General features: G+C 49.8%; 1 protein-coding gene across 2 annotated transcripts in view; it reads right to left on the reverse strand.

Annotated features, from left to right (window-relative positions):
* Positions 1-10,201, reverse strand: part of FAM135B (family with sequence similarity 135 member B) — a 300,914-nt gene extending 290,713 nt beyond the window's left edge. The window contains exon 1 of one of the 2 annotated variants that reach the window (XM_079139217.1): positions 9,968-10,201. The gene's annotated coding sequence lies outside the window, so the exon portion shown is untranslated. Of the gene's footprint in view, positions 1-9,528 lie in introns of both variants that reach the window. The other variant, XM_079139216.1, reaches the window with a different exon arrangement.
* Positions 10,202-10,433: the final 232 nt, after the last annotated feature.

The following is a 10,433-nucleotide window of genomic DNA, read 5'->3' on the forward strand; positions in this document are numbered from 1 at the left end:
ACTCAAATGGTGAAGAAACCACATTTCAGGTACCTAAGTTACTGGAGTGGGGACAGCACATGAGCAGATGGCTAACTGTAACTGGATCTGGAATGCACCCAAAACCTCAGTTGAAAGTATGGTCCCTGGTGCAGCAAGGTCCAGAGGTGGGCATGGTGGGAGGAAGCAGGTCACTGGGGGCATGGCTGAGGGACTACATCTTCCCCTCCTGCTCTGTCTCTGCATCCCACCTGCCCATTGCTGAACAGCTTTCCTCCACCACGCCCTCTACCTTGATGTTTCTGCCTTGGAACCGATTGATCATGGACGGAATCCTCTGAAATTATTAACCAAAATAAACCTTTCCTCTGCTGAGTTGTTCTTGACTGGCATTTTAGTCACAGCAATAAAAAGCTGACCAACACAATAGTGCAGCTGCAGGTAGGTAGGCACCAATGCAGCACCCACTTGCACTGATGCTTTTGAGAGTGAGCAGAAGGTTTGGCTAAATTGGGAAGGGCGTCCATGGCAGGACTTCCTTGAATGGTCAGGCTTAAGGAGACCCCTTTTATTGTGTGTCTTCAGGGCTCTTACCCTCAGCTGCAAGCATCCTAAGAGGATCTGAGGGTGGTATAGCTGCAACCTCATGAGCAGCAATGACCTTGAAGAATTGATTTCTTAAAGGAAGGGTTGGGGCTCTAATGGAAACATCAGTTGGAATGCCGTAGATGCCATGGGTACCCCATCCTTGTCCCCTGTACTGTGCTGGTGCACCCATCACTCAACTGCTCTGTTGGCTGATAACAGCCATAGTCACCCTGATCTTCTGCAAATTGCTCTTGGCTGACAGGAGCTGCTTTTCCCAGAAATACCAGGGAAGATATGCTGTCAAGGCCTGGTGTGCTGCAAGGACAAAACCCTGGGCCTCTGCCTTGAGCTGGGAGCACTGTGGGCCTGAGAGGCCCAGATCCTCCCGTGCCGTCGGCCTGGGCTCTCTCAACTGGGATGCTCCCTCAGGAATCACCGTCTCTGATGACCCTGGTCTAAGATGGGGAGAAAGCATCACTGCTCTACAGAGACTGAGTAACTGCCCAGGCTTATTAGGCTAACGAGTGTCAGATCAAGGGTGACCAACCCAGTGGGGCTGTCCAGGGCTACGGGGCTTCCAAGCATGTGAGCTTTTTGATTTCCAAATTGGATCAGTCCTAGGAAAAGTGTAACAAGTTGGTCACTCTGGTCAGAGCTGGGATTCAACCCCAAATCTGTCTCATTCTGAAGTTTATGCTCTCATTGCCATGACCCTGCCTCAGGTACCCTCAGGAGACCCCTGGTGTCAGCTTTTACCAGAGGGTTCAGCCACCATGTGGTGCCAGGCAGGGATGATTGCAGACTCCCAGGCAGCTCCATCCCCCTCCCAGAACATGCGTATGTAGCTACAGTTCATGGGAGGATGTCAGGGGAGCCCCAACCTAAAATAATTGTCCAGGAAAATATGGCTTTTATCTCTGAATTAAATAGAAAAATGGGGTAAGATATATCCTGAAGAGCTGGTCCCTAGGAAGTGGCCCAGCACCCAGCCCTGAATTCCCTGAGCATCAGGGGAGGCGCATTCACTGCCTGGCTCAACCTGCTCTCACCCCAGTCCTGAGGGTGGGACCTTCCCTTCCACTAGACACTAGAAAGACATTTGTCAGAGATATGCAGAGTAGGCCACCCCAGGAGAAGGAGCAACACCAGGGACCAGGCTTCATGTGTCTTTGAACTATAGGTACACCTTCTGAACAGTAGTACTTAAACAGGTCTGTGGTCTTGAAAAAAACAAAAAGAATCATTTCATTATTGAAGATTTCTGGTATTAACTCTTGTATTTGTTTTTTGATAATATCTACTGCATGCTTATTGAATATCAGGAACTGTTCTAAGTGTTCCATGCAGCTATAAACATGACAGAGTCCTGGCACCACAGAGCTCACCACCTTGCAGAGATGGGCAACAAAAAATAGAAACCAACATCTGTAATATTATTTCAGAGAGTGACATCATGATGATTCTATGGAGAAAAATAAATCAAGGCCTGTGCTTATAAACTAGAAGGGAATAGACTAGAGTGACCCAGAGAGACTTCTGCACAGAAGGGGCATGGACAAGGGGAAGGAGACAGCCATAGGAACCTCAGGGGTGATGTCCCACACATGTGTGGACACAAAGCCAAGTCTCCAAGGCAAAGGAAATGATACAGTTTGTGGGGGGTTTTTTGTTATTTTGTTTTGGTTTTTAGTTTTGGGTTTGCAAAGGTATAGACTTCGTGGGTCCAAAGGGGTGTTTTTATTTCCTCATTCTACATGCTTCCCTGGGGCAATGGCTTCTACTCCCAGTCCCTCAATTAGCATGTGCTGATGATTTCCTAAATCTATAGATTCAGCCAAGAACTTTTCTGAGCTTGACTGATGTCTCTATAATTGCCTAAAAGGTACATGGACGTCCTCAGAGAACTAAAATTACCTTTCAAAACAGAACTCATCATTTCCCCTTAAAAACTGTTCTTCCCACTGTGTCTCTCACCACTGAAGAGCGGCAGGGCCAATCCATCAGACCATGTCAGAAAGCAGACCATCGTCCTTCATCCCTCTCCATGCCTCCGCCCTTTGTGTCAAGTCATTGAACTTGTCCCAAGATTCTGGTGACTTCATATGTCTCGATTTTGTTCCGCAATCTCTGTCCCTACTACCTTAACCTGGGTTTAGACAATCAATATCTCCACACACCCTGGGGTCCCACAAAGTCTGCACACCTGCCATCTTCTCTCAACACATTCTCTCATTCACTGGAGCCAGAAAGGACAGTTCCGAAGGGCATGTGTGTATCTGTCTTTTCCAGTTCAAAATTCCCCCACAATGCCCCTTCACTTCCAGATAAAGAATGAATTCTTGCACGAGATGCCCAAGCCCAACAGGGCCCTGCCTCTGCTCATGTCTTCAGTCTTCCTTTTCCACCCTTGTCTTAAGCTCTGTCTCGAGAGTCTTCACACCTGCAAGCCCCTCTGTGTGCAGGGCTCTGCCTCATCTCCTTGTCTTCATACTGGTTTTCCTTCTCCTTGAAACACCCAAACTCCCTTGTTTTTCTCTCTAACTCCTCCTCATTTTTGTCTTGTCTCAAATGCCTCCTCGTCCAGCCGGGGCTCCTGGTCTCTCGTGGTTTGCCTTCCTTGGTATATTATAACTGCTTGTTTACTTATTTGTCTTTGTAAGCTGTATCATTCTTAAGGACAGGAACATTGTCTTTTTCACCTCCTGGGCTCTTAGAACAGAACGTGGCATGGAGGAAATGTGGGTTGAGTGGATCAGCCACACTGAGTCAAAGCCGTTCCTCTGTCCAGTTAAGAAAACGACCCCAGGGAGGTTAAGGTCCAGCTTAAAGAACACAGATGATTCATTTTAGAGTTAACCCTATAACATCTATCTTAGGTTTTTGTCCTATTTTCTTCCTAGACCTCAGGTTTCTTATTTAAGACAAACCCAGCTCTTGAGTTCACCAGGAGGCATGGTCTAGTAGGAACTCAAGATCTAGACATGGAAAGTTATGCACCCAGAAGCAGATACTAAAACATGGCATGCACTGAGTTTTGGGAGGGATCTCAGGGGCCAGGTGTCCAGGGAAGTCCATGGGCAGGGTGAGCCCAGTGCTAGATACAGCAGAGGGTGTTTCCAGGAGAGGCAGACATGTCAGAGTAAGGGCCACCCCTTGCCATGCCAGTCAGAGTGGACTCCACATAAGAACCTCCTGTTGGAGGCACTGCACCAAGAAGATGCTTCTCGGAGGGAGACGCCAGGGGAGCGCTCACACACAGGTGTTCCCTGTCATTCCCTCTTCTCCGTCCCCGGGGATGAGACTCTCAGTTCTGGCCCATCCCCCCATAGTTAAAGACTGAGCTCAGAGACTATGACGTCACTTCAACATCTGCCTAAGTCAAACAAAATTAGAAACAAGCTCTCAAAGAGAAAAATCTCCATATGATGAAGCCAACAGAAAGAGCTGTACCTTCAATTAACACATAGGGTAAGCCATCAAAGAGAGGAGTGGAAAGAAAATGTCTAAGTGACATAAAAATGAGCGTCATCTCATTCAGCTCAGACTTCCCCATGCCTCACCGGAGACTCTTCTAACGGTGAATCTGCAGTTCTCAGTGTCCCAAGAAAGGTTTCCTAAGAGATTTACCTCTGGTAGTCTTTGTATCCAACTGCTTACTCATGCTTGGAACATTGGACAGATATAGTAAGTAATCATTTAAAATCTCAGTTCACTGATCAGAACATGTCTTTGTTTCTCCCCTAAAATCATCTCTATCTATGCTAGGAAGAACACCTTCCCTAGACCAAGCTATTCCTACATTCATTCATTCACTCAATAAACGTACATTGAGCACATATTGTGGGAAAGGACATGTTCTACAAGTGGGAATTCTGCAGTGAGCTTTATATGTTGATAAGTAATATAAAGAAAGATTCATTAAAAGATGCAACTGCTGCTTTAGAAGTTGGTATCCAGGGGTGGGCTAAAGTTCTGATAGGGGAATTTTGAGCCACTGCCAGAATAAAGCGGGCACAACTATGTGGTTACTTGAGAGGAGGCATCCCAGGAGGAAGTGGTACCAGGTGCTGCTGAGGACCGGCAAGGAGACCAGCATGGGGGCAGCAGGCAGGTTTGGGAGATGGTGGGAAGAGCCATGGCAGCACCTGGGCTGGAAGGGCTGAAGGTCATACTAAGTGCACAGTCGCGGGCAGCCTGGGAAGGGAGCCACTGAAGGGCTTCGAGCACATGAACTTGATGCGATTCTGGTTTCCTGCCGTCTCTTTGGCTGCAGGGTGCAAAGCAGCAGGGTGAGGCAGGGAGGTCGGGGCAAAGCCTGGCTGACGGGGCTGTGCGAGGTGAGAAGGCCTGAACCAGATAGAAGAGTGTGGAGAGGATAGAAAGAGCCCCTCTGTGCCACCTCCAAGGCCCTCCTCCTGACCCATGTCAGTGGTACCAAGTTCCGGGAGTGTCCTGTGAAGTGTGCTCATTTCTCTGGCACCCGCCCTCCCTCCCTCAGGTTCCCTCTTGCTCTACTTCCTGACCATCCCCTCTCTGATCTGCAAAGAGCCTGGAAACCAAGGTACTTTTCACTCCATCCCAGCCTGGCCTCGGCTCTGCCGCTGGAGAGTCTCTGCCCAACGACAAGCTTGGCATGGCTCGTGCCGCAGGGGGGCAGCACTCTCAGAGAGGCAGCCCTGTTCCTCTCCCCAGCCCCATGTCACCTCTGACTCGGCTGCCCTTCCTGGCGCTCTGGCCTCCAGCTGTTTGCATGGCAACCCGCCTCCGACTCTCTTTTCCTCCATTCTCCCTGGTGAAGTTCTTCAGACCTCAGCTTAGGTTCCTCTCTTCTGCGAAGCCATCCTTGACCATCCCTCCCAGGCAAGAAGTCCTTGCCTTGGCTCCCACAGACCCTCCATCCCCTGCATCACTTGGTTCCTTCTCATCAGTTTCCATCTGATCCCCCAAGGACGTACCCCTTACCCCTTGAGAGGCAAAGACCTGCCTTGTTCATGATTGAATTCCAGGGCCCAACACAGTGAGTGGCACCAGGCAGGTCACTGAGGCAAATGTCCTGTACCCCGACTCCAGCCACACCAGAGCAGAGGGTCGCAGAGCCTGTTCCCTTTGATGCGCTACGCTCCCCTCCGTATTCACTCCTGACACTGCTGTGCAGCCACCTAGAAAAAAATCATGTTCGAGCAGAAACACTTGACATTGCTGAACACCCAGTGTCTGGCAGGCTCAGCTGATATTAGCAATGTCATGAATTCCCGCCAGCTCTCTCAGGTAAGACAGGTGCTTGTGTTGAATAAAGACCTTCCAGGCTGGATAGCAGCAGAACTTCTTGCCTGGAGGGAGATAAGAAGGGGTCTTGGGATGGAGAGATGGAGTTGGATATTCAACAACTCCCTAAGGCCCAGGATCATTTCAGATACCCTGGATGCATCTAGCTGGGAAAATTAAGAAAGAAGGGAAATGTGGTGGTGGAGGTATGGGTATAGAGCAATGGAAGTGTAGAACTCTGAGCCTTGAAGTAAAGGCTGGATAGAGGGTCACAGATGTCACCTGGGTGAGGAGGACACAGACCAGCAGATATGAACACTGATAAAGAACTAGGCAGTCACTGTCAGAGGTGGACTCAGTGCCTGAACCTAAATCTTTAGCTTACCTTACTCCTCATGGAATCTCATATACCTAAAAATAAGGGGCTTTTGGTGAGGGGTAGTGTCATCTATTTCTTAGTATTCTCTCTCTCTCTCTCTCTCTCTCTCTCTCTCTCTCTCTCTCTCTCAGAAAGGTAGGCGAAGTTCAGGGAAGAACTATATTTTGACAATTTCAAAATATTCTGGAATCTTCTATTATTGGCAATTGTACCTAGCATCTGGAAATTACATGCTTCTTTTCTTGCCATATATGTCCCCAGCCTACCTGGAAAGGTAGCTGTCATTATAATACTGTGCAGAGGGAGCAAAATGATTTACTGAAGGTCACGCAGAGCTAATAAGAGAAGAAGCCCAGATTTGAAGCTCATCTTGTCTGATGCTGCATAATTAGGTACAGGGATTTTGTTCATTTTCTAGAACAAAAGTTAAGAAAAGAAAAAATACATACTGGGGTAGAATATTTTACAGTTTATTAAAGGATTTTACTATCTAGCTATTAATTTACTCCAAGTGCTCAGCCTCCCTGTGAGACTGGCATTAACAACCACATTTTATAAGTGAGGAAACTGAGGTAAAAGAAGATCAAGTGCCCTAGTTCCACATTCCTTTAAAATGGATTCAAACCGAGACCTTTCTAATCCGATTTATGTGTTTTTCCATTGAAATCAAGGAAATAAATTGAAGGGAGAGAAATACATTTTAAGTCTAAAATATTCTATTGGAGGTTTTCAGCAAATGTTATAGGAAGGCCATTCAACACCAGATTACAGCTATTCTAAAGTGCCCACTTGAAAAAAATGAGCATCTTGAAGCAAAGTATGTGTTTCTGTTCTCCTTGGTGCTGCTTCAGTGGATCGACCCTAAATAATGCACAACAACCCAGGCTTGCTGCACCTGCGGAGACAGGGAAAGCAGCCAGGGACTCTTCCTATACAGGTGGACAGATTGCAGGTAATGTCCAACCCACAACTAAGCTCATTCCCCATGGCATTTGCTGCACCAGGTGCTGGGGCTCCAGCCAAGGTAGGATAAGGGAGAGGCCCCTGTCCTCAGGAAGCACAGAATCTAGAGAGGGGACCAATGTGTATGCAAGCAATGACACAGCACAGCCTGTCACAAAACAGATCCAAAGTGTGGTAGAAGCACATGAGAGAGAACTGGGAAGGCTTCCCACAGGAAGGAGGATCTGAATCGGGTCATTAAGGGTGGGAAGAAGTGAAAATGGTCAGTCTCTGCAGAGACCCGCATGAACAAATACGGGAGCATAAAAGATCAGGGAGTGGTATAAGATAGCACAGTCTCCTGTTGGAAATGATAGTGGCTTAGCAAGGAAATCAAGTGGTAAGCGTTCAGCCAATTTCATCGAATTAGGCAGACATTTAGTAACTCTGCTCTGGCATTCAGAGCACAGTTGGATGAAGGTAACCCTGCCCCACAGGAGCCTGCAATGTGTCCAGTGTATCCAAACCAACGTTTATGTGAGTTCCCACTATGTGCAGGTCTGTCTACATGATCAGCTGCTTCTGTCCACTCTGTGGTGGACAGACCTCGCTGTGTTAAACTAGACAAGTACTGCATTTGATGGCAAAACTCTTGACCTTCAGCTCTTGTAAGCAGGAAGGATGACACGCAGCATATTCCCCAGATAAAGCCCTCTTTATATTGCCCTGAGTGTGTCTTGGACCAGACTACAGTGTTTTAACTGTGAGTCACTGAATAATACAGCTACTGACTTCCCAGAACTCTTAAATGCTTTGCTGAACTGAGAAAGGTGATTTCTTTATAAAATGATGATAATTCATTGTACTTGCACAAGGCATTAGGTTTTTAAAAGTCCTTCCCATCCACTCTCTCCATCATCCCACTTGATGGTTACAAAAGACTAGTAAACTGCAAGGATTGCTAGCATCCCATTCCACAGATGAGAAAAAAAATCTGAGCAAGTGGAAAAACTCAAGGTCATAAAGCCTGTTTTCTGACTCCCAAATCTTGTCCTTTTTCCTCTGTAGCTTACCTTCTGCCTACAGTATGATAATATTGTCCTCATTATGACAAGAATTCCCAGAAGAAATGCTGGCCAACTCACATACCCTCTGGTAATATAACTACATCATAAATTAAAAGCCCAATTAAAGAACATAGCCTTTTAACTGGGACTTACCACAGTCTCCTGAGGCCAGGATATAAAGGGAGAGCCCTTTCAAAGTCAACGGCTACCCATGTTGGAAATTACCCAGAGACCTACTTACCTATATGAAAGAGCTTTCAGACCCAAATTACTCACCTAACCATACCTTCCTTCTCTTACAATCTTCTGGGGCTCTGTTCCCAGCTGAGCTAGTTTAGAATTATGTTCCAACCTCTGGCCTACAGATGTGGTTAACAGTCCATCATGCAGTGTAGACAGCCCAGGTGCCTCAGGCCTCTGATATGTCACTGAACATCAAGAGGATCACACCTTGATAGAAAACAATGCCCCCCCAGTTCAAAAGGACAACAACTGAAGTGGGGTTTTCCAGCTTTCTGAAAGCGGGACAGTTTGCCAATGGCCAAGGGGCAAAGATGTCACTGCTCCATGCACTTCTTGTTTGACTGACAGTAAGGAAGAAGCTTAAAAAAATGAGTGAAGAGAGGGGAGGGGGCAATCTTGACTGCTAGATTAAAATGTTATTTCTGTTCCCACCCCATCCTCAAGAGTCAATGCTAAGAGCATGATAAACTCCAGGGACACCCTGCTTTCCAAATGGTAAGAGTTGCTGTTCCCTTGTCTGCATATCCCCTCCAGTGGATGGATTTGAAGCTGTCTTTATGGATCAAGAGCTGGTGTGTGGTCTGGTCCCCTTCCATGTCACAGCTGAGCTGCAGTGCCACCCCCAACCTCTGCCCCAAGCCAACGCACAGGAAAGAATGGGTTTCTGAGTCAGCGTGGACCACCAAAGAGTGGTAACCACTGTCCCCTCTGCCCCAACATGGTCTTCTTTAGAATCTGACCTGGGTTCTCAGGCTCAGAGGACCTGGACGGACAAGGGTCCGGGTGCGCTCCCTCAGACACTATCTGAGACTTCTGTGGAGACCACCTCATTAACTGAGCATTTCCCTATCGATCATGACATAGCCCCTTCGTGCCCTCTGGAAGACCTGCCCAGATGTGCGGCAAGATCAAAGGACAGAAAGATTGGGGGAAACAGAAAATAAACCACATTTCGCGGCAGAATCCCTGTTCGGCAATAAAAAGCCATCCAACTAGCAACCACGCTTCCAGAAACGTCACTGCCACAGAGTTTGCAGCTGCAGACCCCAGAGCGCTCTCACCTACCTGTCTCCTACTGCAGGGCTCCCCTCTCTCACCTCCTAGGGCCCAGTTCAGCTCCGGCCTGTCACCCTCCTCTTTTTGCCTTCTCCAGCCGCCAACACTTGCAGCGGCGGTGGGCCGACTGAGGAGTCCGCGGCACCTGCGAGCTGGGTCTCGGGTCCCCAAGGCGAGGCTGCCTGGAGGAGGAGCGAGAGGATGCTGCCCTCGCCGCCGCCGCCGCCGCCGTGGTGCTGATGCGGTTGCTATGGTTATGGAACTCCGCAGCTGCCCCCTCTCGGTGCAACAGCTGCCCGGCCAGGGCCTCCGGGCAGCCCCAGCGAAAGGCGCCGGGAGGCCAGGTTGCGACTGCGCTGAGGGGGATTCGGCCGCCGCCACTGCGAGCGAGGAAGGAGCGAGAGGCTGCGCTGGCGCCCTGGGCTCGCGTCCCGCGGGCTCTGCTCACCTCCGCGCCCTTGCTCCTCTCCTTCCCCGCCGGGACGCGGCCAGACCCCCGCACCGCGCAGCGCGCCCTCGCGGCCTGGAGAGCCCGCCCGCCGCTCCCGCTGGCTCGGCTCCCGCAGCCGCTGCGCACGGCCGGGAGGCTGCGCGACTGGCTGGGAGGCGCCGCTCGCGCTCCCCCACCGCTGTCCCTTTTCGCGGCGACTGGGAGAGAGGAGCCTCGGGCCGGGCAGGCTGCCCGGCGGACAAACCCCGCCCGCCCGCCCGCCCGGCCTGAGGAGGGCGCCAGCTGCCGGACCAGGCGTCCGGCCCGCACAGCCCAGCCGGCCGCGAGCATGCTCAGTCTCCACGTCGGGGTGCCCGCCCGGGCTGAAAGGCGGGATGCAACGCAAAGAAGATGTCCTTTCCAGACCCCAGGAGCAGGGACGAGACCTGGAAGAGGAGCCCAGGGCAACAAGTAGATGCCTGGG

This window comes from Sciurus vulgaris (assembly GCF_902686455.1).
Source record: "Sciurus vulgaris genome assembly, chromosome: 1".
Lineage (NCBI taxonomy): Eukaryota > Metazoa > Chordata > Mammalia > Rodentia > Sciuridae > Sciurus > Sciurus vulgaris.